The 16,866-nt window shown below is 48.2% G+C and overlaps 1 long non-coding RNA gene across 1 annotated transcript; it reads left to right on the plus strand.

Annotated features, from left to right (window-relative positions):
- The first annotated feature begins 2,626 nt into the window (after positions 1-2,626).
- LOC308591574 lies at positions 2,627-11,766 on the plus strand. The gene is made up of 4 exons (XR_014010194.1): positions 2,627-3,698; positions 7,372-7,497; positions 9,571-9,714; positions 11,718-11,766. It is a non-coding gene; the product is annotated as an uncharacterized lncRNA (long non-coding RNA).
- Positions 11,767-16,866: the final 5,100 nt, after the last annotated feature.

The raw sequence follows: 16,866 nt of genomic DNA on the forward strand, positions 1-16,866 counted from the left end.
TAGGTTTGCCTTCAGGTGAACTCATTGAAAGGATTTCTAAACATATATAAAAATCCAAAGGTGTTTATTGCAGTGAATGGGGGTAAATGCTGGTTTCCTTAGTTTGTGAGAGGCAGCTAACAAGGCTGTCACTCCTTTATTGTTTGTTTGTTCTCTTGATTGAGTCCCTGTCAAGTGTGGGGAGCATTCAGCTCTGCAGATATTGCTGAATTCAAACTCACCATCGCCGCCAGCAAACACAGCCAATGTCACTGTCTGGGTTACAGGAAGTCAAAGTCCTGGCTTGGTACATCGGGACCAGGGTAGAGGTCGGGAAGCAGGAATCAGCAGTCCAGGGTCAGCAGTCCAGGGGTCAGGAAGCCAAGAGTCCATGAATCAGGAAACCAGGAGTCAGGAAGCCAAGAGTTTGAGGGTCAGGAAACCAAGAGTCAGGAAACCAAGGGTCCAAGAGTCAGGATATCAGGAGTCAAGAAGCCGAAGCACAGCTAGGTGGGTAGCGTGTTGCTGTGGCAAAGAGCCAGAGGGAAATTCTGGTTTTATATACCCCTCCCGGCCCTTGCCACCAGGTGCTACGAGTCTTCTGTCAAGCCTCACCTGTGTGGCCGCACCTTGCCCTTCCAGGCCAAACTCAGGAAGGCCCCAGTCCTGTGAGGCACTACCAGTCATAGGGCCTGGCTCCTGCATGCACTCCTGACAGCCAATCAGCAGGGATAGTTGAGGTTTAGAAACATCTGGAGGGCCAAAGGTTCCCGACAACTGCTGTTAAGGAATGGGCCGCTATTTACAGTTGAGAAAGTCACACAAAAAGAATTCAACATTAATTTATATGCCAGTCGTGTAGCTTTGCGCACATTCAATCCTGACAATCCACTTGCAAAACTGTTGGCGGTAATTGAAGATTCCAACAGAATCTTGAAGATAAATTTCATGTTGGGCAAGTCCTGAAATCAGAATGTTTTGGATGGCTGCAGTTAATGAAATAGAAATGATCGCTGCATATATTTCGCTGATGAACTTTTCACTTATTTTATTTGGTTTTGTAATATAGGTTTTAGCTTTATCAGAAGACAGAGAATTGATCATTCATTTACAGGCACAGCAACTCATTCACAGACAGACCCTGCCAGCCTTTTTAGGATTATTTGGCATCCAGTAATGGGGGGATGGGGATGGCCCACTCTCATCCTCCTAGAAAGCACCATCATTTAGTTTTCGCTATGGGAACTTGGTCCACGCTTTAAGGTGCTAGCAATGGGAGTTTGCTGATCAGCTAAGGCCATTATCTTGCAACGAGATTACCCTGACTATGCAAGTTTCCGCTTGAAGATTCTAACCTTGCAGATACTGAATCATAGGCCTGGAAGGGACCCACTGATATCACCCAGTCCAAACCTATGACACATCGTTGTCCTCAACCACAAAGTAGAATCAAACCATCAGCCCAGGCTGGGGAGTCCATTGCATCATCTCCTGAAGAGAGCATCAACTGCATGAGAGCACTTTGAGGAATCCCCTCCTCCATCTTCCCACAGCTTCAAAACATATTCCAGCAGTCAAAGGCTTAACTCTGCTCCTCCTCCTGTCTCAATGATTATTCTACCAGCTCCTCTCCTAAACACAAATATAGGGTAGGTTGGTGGGTTTGTAGAAGGTCCATGCACACAGCTGTGATACTTCAGCCCAGTTTCAATGTTGAGGACTCATAAATGTGAAGGATGTGAGGGGTCTATTCAGGTGTTCTGACTTCCAGCCAAGCTCTCCCAGACCCCCGTCAAGAAGAGCAGGGAGTCTTCCACAGTGGAGGCCTCAGCTGCCACTAAGGGGAAGAAAGGTTACCAGCCTCAGTTCTCCTACTGCATACCCTCCAACATTTCTCCGATGAAAATAAGGATGTCCTGTTGAGGTGGTAGTTGAGGCCCACCAGCCCAAACTAGGGTCTGTTTGAGTGGTTGGGTAGAGGGATACCAAAGAAGGACGTCAAAAAATGCTGGGGTGATCGGTTCTAGTGCTTTATTAAAGAAAGGTGCAGACTAAGAACATTGTGCAGAGCTGTGGGATGGACACTACAACAGTGACAGGTCTTCATGACTTGTCCATGCCCAAACAAACTTTCATATATTCATATACCTGAAGGAGCATCTCCACCCCCATCGTCCACCTCCCAGGGCCTTCTGGCGGTTCCTTCACCGTGAGAAGTGAGGTTACAGGGAACCAGGCAGAGGGCCTTCTCAGTAGTGGTGCCCGCCCTGTGGAACACCCATCAGATGTCAAGGGAATAAACAACTATCCAACTTTTAGAAGACACCTGAAGGCAGTCCTGTTTAGGGAAGTTTTCCATGTTTGATGTTTTACCGTGTTTTTAATATTCTGCTGGGAGCCACCCAGAATGGCTGGGGAAACCTAGCCAGATGGGTGGGGTAACAACAGCAACAACAACAACAATAATTTATACACAAAGCGGCATAAGACAATTTGACAGGGTTTCCCCATTGCTTCACTTGACCAATGAGGACATAGGTGGCAAATACAGTGGTCCCTTGGGTTACATATGCTTCAGGTTACATACGCTTCAGGTTACAGACTCCGCTAACCCAGAAATAGTACCTCGTGTTAAGAACTTTGCTTCAGGATGAGAACAGAAATCGTGCTCCAGTGGCATGGCGGCAGCAGGAGGCCCCATTAGCTAAAGTGGTGCTTCAGGTTAAGAACAGTTTCAGGTTAAGAACAGACCTCCGGAATGAATTATGTACTTAACCTGAGGTACCACTGTACCCAGATCTTGCAGATGGTTCCCTTTCTTTCCTTTTCCCAAGCCCCCAGATAACGATAGCCTCAAAGCAAGCCAATTAGCCCATACCAAAGCAAGTGAATATAAACATATATGAGTTCAAGGTTACAACAACTACCAATTAATTGTGGGGTTGTTTTGACTGCCAAGATGGCGTTTGAAGAATTTCGGGAACAGTTCACCTTTGCTTCATCACAGCAGAAAACGGAAAGCCCTCAAATTGTGGTGGGCAGGACTCCGGTGGCTTTCGATCTGCTGGCTGCAAAGCTCAATCAATCCCAAAGATGAGCCCAACAGCCAGATCCCTGAGCTAGGCAAGCCTAGAGCCAACACAGCAAAAAGCAAGAAAGAACTGTCCCTGCTGTCTGCCACAGATAATAAAAAAGACTTGTTCGTGCAGTACATAGTTATCTACGGAACTTGCAACCACAATGAATAAGAGGGTTTGGTGAAAGAGGACCTTCTTTAGCACACACCAAAAACACAAGGATTTAATAAAAACCACTGGCTTAAAATCAAACACCTTTTTGGGGTAAATTATCATACCTCCAGTGTTTTTTTTTATTTTGATGAGTGGCCATTTGGTGGGAGCTGCTTTGGGCAGTTTTCTGTGGGAAAGATGTATACAAACTAAATCCACAAATCAAGAAACTAAAGTCAAGCACCTTGATGGCATCATTTGCCCACAGAGGAAGTTCAATCATGTCTCCACCCATTTTCCGGTATGTTTGACAGTTATCTTCTAGAAAACAGCTGGCCACCTCCACGTAAGATAAGATTGCATCAGAGAGGCAGAGACTTTGCTGCATTCAAGACTTGTGATCCAGCTCTGATTCTGAGTCCTAGATGAAAACCAGAAGGATGCCGACCCCTCTTTCTGCCAGCCTCCTGGCCACCTTCGTAGTCATGGGTGAGTCTACAAAGCCATGGGCGAATCTTTGATTCAAGGCCTTTGTAGCCCAGGAATTTTCCTGCATCCTTGAGTTCACTTCAACCTGTCCATGGGTTGGAACACAGAGGCTACAGGACTTCTGCTTGAGTCCACTCATTAATACAGTGGTACCTTGGGTTACTTACACTTCAGGTTACATACGCTTCAGGTTACAGACTCCGCTAACCCAGAAATAGTACCTTGGGTTAAGAACTTTGCTTCAGGATGAGAACAGAAATCATGCTCCAGCAGTGCGGCAGCAGGAGGCCCCATTAGCCAGAATGGTGCTTCAGGTTAAGAAAATTTTCAGTTTAAGAACAGACCTCCAGAACGAATTAAGTACTTAACCCGAGGTACCACTGTACCTGCAACAGTACAGTTGTACCTTGGTTTTCGAACAGCTTAGTTCTCAAATGTTTTGGCTCTCGAATGCCGCAAAACCCAGAATTGAGTGTCCTGGTTTGCAAACTATTTTTGGAAGCCGAATGTCCAGCAGTGCTTCCCACGGTTTCCAATTGGCTGCAGGAGGTTTCTGCAACCAATCAGAAGCCGTGCTTTGGTTTCCGAATGTTTTGGAAGTCGGACGGATTTCCGGAATGGATTTTGTTTGACTTCCAAGGTACGACTGTATATTGAAACAGGGAACCTATTGGTGGTGTTGCTGTAAAGAGATGAAGGTCGGAGGTAGGCTGTTGACTTTTTAAATTGGTAGCTGCCACCTACTGCACGCTTTCCAGATGATTGTGGATTTATTCCTATGTGCATGTTTGCGGGTTTGGATAGGACCAGTGTGGCATTTTCAGTGAAGCTCCAAGGGGGGGGGGGGGATGAGAGTTGTCTTTCATCTGTCGGAAACAAGAAATGCTGGCCAACTCCAAGGATACACCATTTTAGGCTGTGTGGTTATGACAGATGCTATAGCCTTTGTGGGGTCTGGGGCAGGGCCAGTCCACTCATGAGGCAAGGTGAGGCAACTGCCTTGGGCGGCAAAATCTATAGGGGCAGCAGGTTCAGCCTCCAAGGAATGTATTGCTCCTGTTGCTGGCGCTTCTGCAGTGGCCGCAACAATTGTGACAGCTCTTTGATGGCTGGATTTGCCTTCCCCTCCTTGCCTCTGCCTCTACAGCAGCCTCTTGGTGAATAGGAGGCCCTGCTGGTCTCCTCCCCCCTTGTTCCCAAATATGGGTCTTTATTCCCCATTTCCTCCCTGGTGAGGGGGGACACAGCGTTGTGGCTTGCCTTGGGTGTCAAAATGTATTGGGCTGGTCCTGGTCTGGGGGCCTGTTTGCTGCTCCCTGTTCAACAAGTATATCTGAAAATGAACAAATGTTACAAAAATGCATGTTTCCAGGGAAGTCACATGCCTGTTCATTTCCTTGAGTAAAAAGAGCCAAGCCAGATCCTAAGCAGGCAAGCCCAAAAATAAACAAGCAAAAAAATCCCCCGCAAAATTGGAACTGGTCTCAGTATAATTTATGCAACCTTGATGAAACAGTAACTGGTCCCATTTCTTAGCTTCCGTTCTACAGCTTTCAGTCTCTCAGCCATCTTGGAACCACTCCTAAGAATGTAGGCCTTGAACAGCTCAGGTCCAACTTTTCTCAGGAACCTCTTATGCTTTATGACCGCTAGGTGGCTACCAGAGAAACATACCTTGCCCACCACTTTGCAGATTCCATGAGCCCTGCTTCCCAGATAAGATGTTTCAAAGACAACAGTGGTATTGTGAGAGCAGCTACCTTCCATGTGTTGTCAGATCTGAGCATTTGACCACTTGGAAGCCTGCGTTTTCTCCTTTCTCCTTCATGTTTCATCCAGGATGACTCCAACCTTCCTGGTAGTCACTAATAATAATAATAATAATAACTAAATAAATAAATACCGTATTTTTCGCTCTATAACACGCACCCGACCATAACACACACGTAGTTTTTAGAGGAGGAAAATCCGTAAGCATGCCACCCGTAGGCATTCCTTCCATAACACGCACAGACATTTCCCCTTACTTTCTAGGAGGAAAAAAGTGAGTGTTATGGTGCAAAAAATACGGTAATTTTATTTATACCCCGCCGTCCCCAGCCAAGATCGGGTTCAGGGCGGCTAAAACCAGGTAAAAACAATTGATTAAAATACAACTTAAAAACAAGATTAAGTACAACGTTAAAATGCAGCCTCATTTCAGTAGAAACACAAATCAATAGTGAAGAGGTGCCTCTGGAATGGCTCTCATGCAAGCCCTGAGGCAAGCTGGTTTCCCCAAGGGCTGATGATGCGACAGTCGTCCAGGAGGTGGCAGGGTCAGGTGATTTATGTTGGATTTCAAATAGGGAGGGAAGAATCTGTCCCTTCCCATTCTCACACATTTCTCATTTTGAGAAAACTCTTCTCTTTCCTCTAAAACCCTGATACTGCACCCAGACCCCCCAAGTGTCCCTATTTTCCAGGGACAGTCCCAGGTTTACAGAATCCATCCCAGTTTTTGATTTGATCCTGGAGTGTCCCACTTTTCCTTAAAGGTAAAGGGACCCCTGACCATTAGGTCCAGTCGTGGCCGACTCTGGGGTTGAGGCACTCATCTTGCTTTATTGGCCGAGGGAGCCGGCGTACAGCTTCCGGGTCATATGGGCAGCATGACAAAGCCGCTTCTGGCAAACCAGAGCAGTGCATGGAAATGCTGTTTACCTTCCCACTGGAGCGGTACTTATTTATCTACTTGCACTTTGACTTGCTTTCAAACTGCTAGGTTGGCAGGAGCAGGGACCAAGCAACGGGAGCTCACCCTGTCATGGGGATTCGAACCGCCAACCTTCCGACTGGCAAGCCCAAGGCTCAGTGGTTTAGACCATAGTGCCATCCACGTCCCATCACATATCTAGTACCCAGCTCTAAATGGCTTGGGATCCAAGTACTTAAAGGAGTGGCTTCCTGCTATCAACTGCAATGGCCCTGCTAATGGCTTTGCTGGTAGGAGCTGCTGTCCAGTTGGCACTGACCCACAACCAGGCCTTCTTAGTGGTGCTGGAGCGCCCTCCCTGGTGAGGTGGCATCTGTTTCCCACATCGCGGGGATTCGAACCGCCAACCTTCTGATCGGCAAGTCCTAGGCTCTGTGGTTTAACCCACAGCACCACCCACGTCCCTAGGACGTCCCTATTTTCATCAGAGAAATGTTGGAGGATATGGAGTTATGTGACCCCCGAGGCAAGGAGATAAGTGACTATACAACTCTTAGAAGACTTCTGAAGTCTGCCATGTATAGGGAAGGTTTTTAATGTTTAATTTTTTATTGTGTTTTCATATCTGTTGGAAGCCGCCCAGAGTGTCTGGGGCAACTCAGTAAGATGAGTGGGGTATAAATAACATCACCACCACCACCACCACCATCAAATAAGATACCCCTAATTTAATCAGAAAAATGTTGAAGGGTATGAGATGGTACCAGATTCCCCACCCCCTGCTTGATGCTCACAAACCTCATTCCCACAGGCCCAATGTGACTAATCGCTTTTCCTAAAGGGACTTGCCCAGAGTTTTACACCTCATTTAGTGAAATTCAGTGGCAAGCTGAGTTTGTAACCTTGGGAAAGGAAAAAGGAGGAGGGGAAAAAAGAGAATTAACGATGTTGACATTTCTTGTTTTATGTGCTTTTTAGGAGTAGCTCTGGAATGTGAGGAATGTTCCATCTTTGGAAATAATTGCACTGGACGTAAAAAGCCATGCTCTCAGTATCAAGACACATGCAGTTTTTCCGTGACAAGCGTTAACCTGACTCTCGAGGGTAAATGGAAATGACCGAAGGCTACCAGAAGAGTTCAAGAAATGCCTAATTTCCTCTTGTCTGAGTGTGGTTGGTTCATTGATGGTGTGCAGAGGAGGAGTCTGGCTCAGCTGAGGCCCCTGCTGTCAAGGGTGTACCATGGGTTGCTAGCGCCCGGGGCAGGTCAAGTGTTGCACCCTCCCCTGGTAGTCAGCCCCTTCGCTGGGCAACATCTAATCAAGGGAATCTTTCCTCGCAAACTAGCCCCATCCTGGGAGCAGAGATAAGGCAGAGAAACATGGAACCAGGAGCTCCACTGTGTTGCCTTGACCTCCTATGTTTCGGCAATGCAAGTGGTTCCTTCAGTGCATTCCTGCCTTCCTCTTGCCAGTAGAAAGCTGGCCCAGGGGTGGGTCACGTGCAGGTGTCCCTTCGCTGGCCATGAGGAAAAGGAGGCATCACCTTGGCCTCGGCCTCAAAGGCTTTGCCCGGGCGCAACTTGCCTCCCTGCAGCTCTGGCCTCAATGACAGAGCCTGTTGTGGGCACATCTGGTTGTGCCCCCTCAGAAATTTGCACCTGGGCAGTGCTTTTATTCTTTAGGGATACTCTCATTTTGACTCAAGGAAATTACCAAAATCGGGGGAAATAAATATAGTAAATGGAAAAAAAGTACAAAGATTCACAAAATGCTTAGGCGTATGCGTACCCTTGCGTACTCCCAGAAAAAAGCACTACATCTGGGGCTACAGCCCTGCCCCCACACTATGCCACTGCCTGCTGGGGTTAAATTCCCTGGAGTTTCCAAATCTAAAAAGTTACCCTACATTCTGTCCTCAAATGAGTTCATGTGGACCAGTAAGAAAGGAAACAAAGGCCGTTTCCTTGACTTGAAGTGGATTGAGAAAAATGGTAAAAGGATGAGGATGAGAGTGGGGCAAAGTGCCCGCTATGTATCTAGTACACATTCAGTACCCAGCTCTAAATGGCTTGAAATCTCACTATCATCTACAGCAACCCTGTTAGTGGCTTTGGGAGCTACAGCCCAGTTGGCACTGACCCACAACCAGCCCCTCTTAGTGGTGGTGGATTGCCCTCCCTGCTGAGGTGGCATCTGATTCTCACATTATTAACATCCCGGAGGAAGTTAATGTCCACCTAGGCCAGGAGTAGGCAACCTAAGGCCCATGGGCCACAAATGGCCCACGGGGGCCATTTAACCAGCTCATGAGCCGCCCCCGAACCGAGCTGCCTGCTCAGCGAGTCCCCACGAGCTGCACTAAACTGGCACAGCACGGTGCAGGGACTCACTTCCATGGTGCCGGAAATTGTGTCTGTGCAGATGCAGGCACCAGAAATTGTGGCCATGTGCACTGACACGCACACGTGCAATCTGGCCCATGGAGTGATCTCTGCTGGTGTGAACTGGCCCAGGCAAGGTAAACCTTGCCGACTCCTGACATAGGCATTTGTTTAATGGCTGAAATATGTTATTCCATTGAAATCATTAGCTGAGAAATCATTAATGACGATTCTTGAATGGGTTCCAGTCATTTTATTTGTTAAGTGTACCGCTTTGCCGTTTTGCTTTGTTTTGGGTTTTTGTTTGTTTGTTTCCCAACCTAGATTCCTTTCAGGAGAAAGGTGGGCTAGGGATTTAATAAATATGGAATCATGAAAATGGTGCAAGATACGCCAGCAGTCAGCCTTGAAATCATATGCTATGATGACAAAAGATGCTGAGGTGTCTGGTCAGCAGCTGTCCATCACTCATGCTGGGCTGTGCATGCATGTGTGACATCAAACACTGGAAGGAGGCCCAATGGGGCCCACCACAGCCATGGGGAGGCCTGAAGAGGCCCTTTGTAGCCATGGGAAAGCCCACCAGGGCCTGCCATGAGTGCAGGGAGGCCCAATGAGGCCTGTTGTGGCCTCGGTAAGGTCTGGTGGAGCCCACCAGGGTAGAGAATATTGATGGGCCTGGCCTCCTCCTTCTAAATTTTGGAGGGGCCACAGCCTAGATGATACGCCTGCTACCCACATTGAAGCTAAAGCTATCTCTTCTGTTTAAAATAACTTTCTTTCAATCCCTCCAGGACAAACTGCTTTTACAAAGAGTTGCTTCTCATCTGAACTGTGCAACAAAGGCCCCCTCATCATCAACATGGGCTCATCGGGAACATCAGTAACTGAGTCTCGTTGCTGTGGGGGAGATGCATGCAGTACAACAACACCCCATAGTAGGTCACTGCTTGTCTCGTCCTTTCCTCATCCTTTTCACCGCTCGCTTGTTGCAGCCTACTTACTGAGCAGTCATCCTGATCTTGTCCATTTGCAGGAGAATTAGAATACATTGGCTATTTATTGCGCTTTCATTCTGATTTGCCTGATGGGCAAATTTGTCCGGTAATGCACTTCCCAGTGCATTTCTCAATTAAATCAGCTTTAGCTGTGCAACCTCAGATTGAATCCCACCCCAAAATAGCAGTAGTCTGGAATTTCCCATATACTTGTTGCCAACTTCCTGCTTTAGTTGGGAGCCATTTCTTAAATATACTGTATTTACTCAAATATAATGCTCACCTTTTTTGGCCAAATTATGTTGCGAAAATTAAGGTGCGCATTAGATTTGATGGCACATTTACATTTGCCAGCAAAGACTTTTTTTGGCTTCAAGGTTCTGAAGATTGAGGTACATATTTGGCACTCTTGCAGAGTGATTGGGAAATGCACTGGGAAGCGTGAAATGCTCCTTCTGCAGTAGTTTCTCCACCTTTGGTTCCCACCCTGCACTCAGCTCTTACACTGGAGTCAGCTTCGACTGGTTGGCTAAATCAGATGAGGGTAGCTGATGGGTCTCAAACCATTGCTGAATTAGGAACTTGCAAGACAGGGTCCAGTGGATTGAGTAGATGAGAGCAATTGTGGGTCCAATGGTCAAGAAGGTGGATTCTGCATGTTCGTAGAGGAAGTGGGGGCAGATGCGGCTGCTTAACCTGAGAAGGCAGCCCCTCTAGGAGAAGGAAAACTCTGAACCTAAACCTACGCTGCCTTGTGGGATATCTTCAGGGAAGAAGAGGCTAAGGGGTAAATCCTACACAAATCCAGAGTGGAGTCCCTAAGATGGTTGGATGGTACCTTGCACACCGCCTTTCAGCAACCCCTTCAGTCATTGTTGTTGTTGTTTAGTTGTTTAGTCGTGTCCAACTCTTCGTGACCCCATGGACCAGAGCACGCCAGGCCCTCCTGTCTTCCACTGCCTCCCACAGTTTGGTCAAACTCATGCTGGTACCTTCGAGAACACTGTCCAACCATCTCATCCTCTGTCGTCCCCTTCTCCCTTTGCCCTCAATCTTTCCCAACATCAGGGTCTTTTCCAGGGAGTCTTCTCTTCTCATGAGGTGGCCAAAGTATTGGAGTCAAAGTATCCTGCAGTCAAGCTGGTGCCAAATGTATTGCTCTGCTCTGCTTTGGACCACATCAGCGAGCTCAAAAGGGGGGTGGGCCCAGTCATCTGGGAAACCCAGGACCTCTATGCACACTGCCTAGGTTGATGCCCTGGAGTGGTCACTTTGGGGGTGCTAATACAGTGATTTGACTTCCTCCTGGAAGGGTACTCCATTGCCTCTCGAGACAGACAGATGCCAAGAACGATAAGTTGGGTGTGTACAATGGCAGGCCTTGCAGTCCCAAATTTCAGTGATGCCCTGTGTGCTACCAAAATTGGTGCCCTCCCAATTCTTTCCTTCCATTCTAAAGTACATCATAATTATCGTTATGCATCCACTGCAACTGAAGTGGTTACGCTTGCCTAAATTTGCCTCTGGTGTGTGGAAAAGACGATGTCCGGCAGCATCAAAGCGCAACCTCTTTCTGATTTTTAGGAGGCTAGCTCTGTATACGTTTGTATTACTATAGTCCTAATTTTTCACTTAAAGCCTGCATCAGTTAGGATTTCTTTGGTGAACCCTCTATATATTTCGCCAACATCTGTGAGAATAGGAGCCACCTAGAAAGGGGTTGACATTTCTGGTAAGATGGTTCCCCATGTATGAAGCCAAAGATGGCAACAAATACTCTGCTGTCCTACCAAACATGCCATATGAGGCACTTGGCAGAATGGGAGGCACTTAAAAAGTGGCCTGATGAAGGAAGGGGCTGATATTTGCAGTCTTCTTCCTAATCCCTTTGGCCGCGCTGTTCTTCTTGCATCCCAAGCCTGATTGTCTCACCTTTCTTTCAGAGCCAAGGAGAAACACCACATTGAATGGAAAGGAATGCTCAGTTTGCCTCAGGGGCGCCGACTTATAAAAAATATTGGGGGGGCCCATACCGGGGTCCTGCCGCTGGTTCGCTCGGGTAGCCGGGAGAACGCAGTTCGAGGTGGCGGTGTTGGGGAGAGACCCTCGCTCAGGGCGCCACTAGACTTGGCGGCCGGCGGCCTATCTGGGGGGTTTTGGAGCGTATTTCGGCGGAGCGATTGGGGAGGAGGGGGCTTGTTGCCGGATTCTTCAGCTGGGCCGGAGATCCGCTGCTGGGGGGTCCCTGGGCCGAGTTGTGAGCACGGCCTGCTGAAGGGAGATCCAGCCGATTGCGCGACGGGGACGGCCGGGGCTCTCCGGCTAGGGCGCGCGGCTGGCTGGCTGGCTGGCTGGCGAGGGAGCAGGTGGGGAGGAGGCGGGGGTCCTCACTCTCTTAGGAAACGCACCCGCGCGCCCGATTGCCACGAAGTCCGAAGGGTGCGTGTGTGGAATTAAAAAGCAAAAACGAGATACGGGCAGGGCAGGCAAAGAGTTTTCTGCAAGAGGATGGAGGGCAGGTTGAAGAGAAAATCACTCAGGATGAGACAGTCAAATCAGCCATGATAAAATGGGCTCAGGATATTGGGTATAACATCATGTTTGAGGACTGGGAAAGGTTATGGACCACCGGAATGAAATTCACGGCATGTAATGCCTTGAAGGAAAATATTATGAAAATGATTTATAGGTGGTACATGACCCCAGTCAAGCTTGCAAAAATATATCACCTGTCTGATAATAAATGTTGGAAATGTAAGGAGGCTGAAGGGACATTCTTTCACCTCTGGTGGACTTGTCCAAAAGTGAAGGCCTTCTGGGAAATGATCTATAATGAGTTAAAAAAGGTATTTAAGTATACCTTTCCCAAGAAACCAGAGGCCTTCCTCTTGGGCATTGTTGGCCAGAAAGTGTTAAAGAAGGATAGAACTTTCTTTATGTATGCAACTACAGCAGCAAGAATACTTATCGCAAAATATTGGAAGACACAAGATTTGCCCACACTGGAAGAGTGGCAGACGCAATTGATGGACTACATGGAACTGGCTGAAATGACTGGCAGAATCCGAGATTTGGGAGAAGAAACAACGGAAGAGGACTGGAAAAAAATTAAGGACTATTTACAAAAACAATATAAGTTGTATGAATGTTAAAAATTTACACGATTCGGAAACTATAGCTTCAGCAATTAGATTTGGGAAACAGGAAATTATATTTTAAGTAAGAAAAGGTCAAAATCTAAGGTAATACTATGTTTAATTTAAGATATAAGTAACTGATGAAAAGTATGTTAAATTTAGAGGTATAGTATTTGAAAAGTACAAAATAAGGTACGAAACAAGGTAATAATTTGCTGATATCTTTATTATAAAGAATGCAGGGTAAGGGAGATGCGAGGAAGTCCAGTTAGTTATATAAAAAATGTGTTGAATGGTTGGTTTTCTTTTCTTCTTTTTCTTTTTTTCTTTTTCTTGTTCTTTTAGTTTTTTCTTCAGTGTATGTTTCTAACTTTGTATTTGAAAACTTAATAAAATATTTATATATATAAAAAAGAGAGAAAATCCTTTCGCTTTTCTGGGGCTCAGGGAAGTCTCAGAGCCGGAGGTTGGGGAAGGGACCCCCTTTGCTCTGCCCTCTTCTCCCGTCTTAGATTTGCATGGGGGTCCCCGCCCGAGCTTGCCTGGCCACCGGGCCACACAAGGGCCGCGCTCTACGCGGCGCACCTTGCTAGCCGCGCAGCTGTCCTCCGCGGCTGCGGAGCGGCCCTGCACCGGTGCCCAGCCCCTCTGGGCGCCCGCTGCGCTGCCAATGACAAGCGGGCGACGTCGCGGGCGGGGAAGGCGTCGCTTTCTTTCCCGATCCTGCATCCTCCCAGTCTTCCAGCCCTTTTTTGGGTTGGAAGCTCGTCTCGTTCGCCCTTCTTCTTTCTTCACCCTGCGCGCAATTTTCCTCCCTCGTCTCCCTCCCCATTTCTCCTTCCTTCCTGACTGACTGACTGACGGGCTTGGGCTCGGGCTCAGGCTCCGGGTCGGGCTCGGGCTCAGGCTCGGGCTCCGGGTCGGGCTCAGGCTCGGGCTCGGGCTCGGGCTCCGGGTCGGGCTCAGGCTCAGGCTCGGGCTCGGGCAGCCACAGCGTCGGCGGTGTTGGCGATCGGCGGCGCGGGGGGATGGCCCTCCCGGGGGAGCCGGCGCTGCTCAATGGGGTTGCCAAGGAGACAGGCCGGCCGCCCCCCTCCCCCGGCCCGGCGCCCCCCGCCGCGCCGGTGCCCGTTATCGAGCTGGTGCGCGCCGGGCGCCCTATAAAAGCCGCGGACGCGCCCACCGCCGCCCGAGATTATTGGGGGGGCTGAGCCCCCCCAAACGAATTTTTGAGGGGGCTCGGGCCCCCTCAAGCCCCATGGAGTCGGCGCCTATGGTTTGCCTACCTGATGGAACTGAGTGCAAACCCATCAAATGTGCTGGAGATGAGACCAAATGCTTAGAGATATCTGGAACTGCAAATGAAAGTAACTATAAATCCCATATTCGTACGAGGGGGTGTTGGAGGGATGTGGTTTGTGTGAATCTTGTGGCAGAATGGCCTGACCCACACCTAGGGTGTTCTCTAGAGAAGGTAATCAAGGAGGTAGTGGGATGACAATCATAGACATTCTTTGAAGACAGTAAATCATCTTCTAGACCTGTGGTTCCCAACGTGGGGCACACACCGCACAGGGGGGCAATTTGATTTTTAAGGGGTGCAATTTGAAAAGGATTTATTAACAGTGAATAGCCTTTTAGGCTTCCTTCACTTTTTGAATAATAAGAATTATATGTCACAGGGGTCGGGCATCAGGATTTTAGAGATGCTTAGGCGGGGCATGCCCCCCCCCCCAAAAAAAACAAAAGGTTGGGAACCACAGCCCTAGACCAATCACAAATCACAGTCTGGTTTCAGATGAGAGCCTTTGGTGTGGTGGCACCCACCCTTTGAAATGTGCTCCCAGTGTACATCAGGCAGGCACGTTCTGGCGTCTGCTTAGAATAATAATAATTTTTTTATATATATCCCGCCCTCCCCAGCCAAAGACGGGCTCAGGGCAGCTAACAACAATCAAATAATCAAACAATCAAATAATCCAACATTCTAAAAACATTTCAATTATAAAAATTAATTAAAATCAAATTGATGGCAACCGTTAAGCAAAATTCTGTGCAGGTTGCCAGAGGAGGGAGTCAGGCTGTGCCCTAACCAAAGGCCTGGTGGAACAACTCTGTCTTGCAGGTGCTGCGGAAAGATGTCAGGTCCCGCAGGGCCCTAGTCTCTTGTGACAGAGCGTTCCACCAGATTGGAGCCGCAGCCGAGAAGGCCCTGGCTCTAGTTGAGGCCAGCCTAACCTCTCTGTAGCCTGGGACCTTCAGGATGTTTTTATTTGCAGACCGTAGGTTCCTCTGTGGGGCATACCAGGAGAGGCGGTCCCGTAGAATCACAGAAATATAGAACTGTAGAGTTGGAAGGGACCCCAAAGCTCATCTAGTCTAACCCCTTGCAATGCAGAAATCTCAACTAAAGCATCCATGACAGGTGGCTTAAAGTCATTGCTTCCTTCAGGCTTTGCCTAAAGCACTGATCCAGCCATGTTTGATGCATTAAGCTGATATAGTGATTCGAAATGCATTTTGCAATTTTTAGTGATTCCTCCCTCTCCTTTGTGTTCTCCCCTCCCCTCCCTCATTTAACTGTGAAGAAAGAAAGAAAGAAAGAAAGAAAGAAAGAAAGAAAGAAAGAAAGAAAGAAGGAAAGAAAGAAAGAAAGAAAGAAAGAAAGAAAGAAAGAAAGAAAGAAAGAAAGAAAGAAAATTATTATTATTATTATTATTATTATTATTATTATTATTATTATTATTATTATTTATTTGTACCGCGCCCATCTGGCTGGGTTTCCAAAGCCACTCTGGGCGGCTTCCAACAAAGATGAAAAATACACTAAAATGTCACATATTAAAAACTTCCCTGAACAGGGCTGCCTTCAGATGTCTTCTGAATGTCAGGTAGTTGTTTATTTCCTTGACATCTGATGGGAGGGCGTTCCACAGGGCGGGCGCCACTACTGAGAAGACCCTCTGCCTGGTTCCCTGTAACTTGGCCTCTCGCAGTGAGGGAACCGCCAGAAGGCCCTCGGAGCTGGACCTCAGTGTCCGGGCAGAATGATGGGGGTGGAGATGCTCCTTCAGTGCTTATTATTCTAAGCAGATGCCAGAACATGCCTGCCTGATGTACACTGGGAGCACTACCCTTCTCTGCTTCATGCAAGGGCAGGCCAATTGAGGTTCCCCAAGTGCCCTAACTTCCCTTCCCCTTCCCCAGCATCCCACTTGTTGAATTTGGCTCCTGCCCAGGTTAGCCAGCCACTGAGTGCCCACTACACAAATGGAAGAGGAAGCGAAGGAACTCACTGGGCATTGCCACTCTCCTGACATTGACTGTCATCTCCTTCAATTCTCTCTGCAGAAGGACAAACCATAACCACCACCATCCTCAAGGGCTGTGCAAATGAGCTTGCCTGCAAAGCAATGGAAATGGGCGACCCATTGCCTTTGGGCATGATCCAACCAGACAGCTCAGCTAAATGCACAGATGGGGTGGCCAGTGCCAACCCTGGATCGCTCGGACTCCTCCTCCCAGTCCTTAACGCGCTGCTGCTGGTGAAGCTCCTTGCCTGATTCCCCAGTTGATGCTGAGATTGGAGAGTCCACTTTGAGCTATTCCTCTTTGCTGCTTGCTTGCAGCTATTATTGGGGCCACCTGCAGATGCTGTAGAACAAGGGCCAAAGGCCACTCTCCGGTCTTGTCTGTCTGGTCCTTGAGAGTCTTCCTTTGACACCTCCCTGCCCCTTTCACCCACCTTGAGCACTTTGGGCTGCCTGGAATGTGTCTTTGTGCTCCAATGATTCTTCCAACTTGCCTGTTTGGAAGACAGAGATGGAAGGCTGAGTGTGTGCACACAAACTAGTCTCCTATGCAAAGGGGAACTTTACATTTGCTAGTTCAGTTGCCTCTGGCTCTGCCTACCAAAGGCATGTGGCCCCCAGTGGGCTGCGCTGAAGGGATTCCC

The sequence above is a fragment of the Podarcis bocagei genome, assembly GCF_964188305.1.
Source record: "Podarcis bocagei genome assembly, chromosome: 7".
Classification (NCBI taxonomy): Eukaryota; Metazoa; Chordata; class Lepidosauria; order Squamata; family Lacertidae; genus Podarcis; species Podarcis bocagei.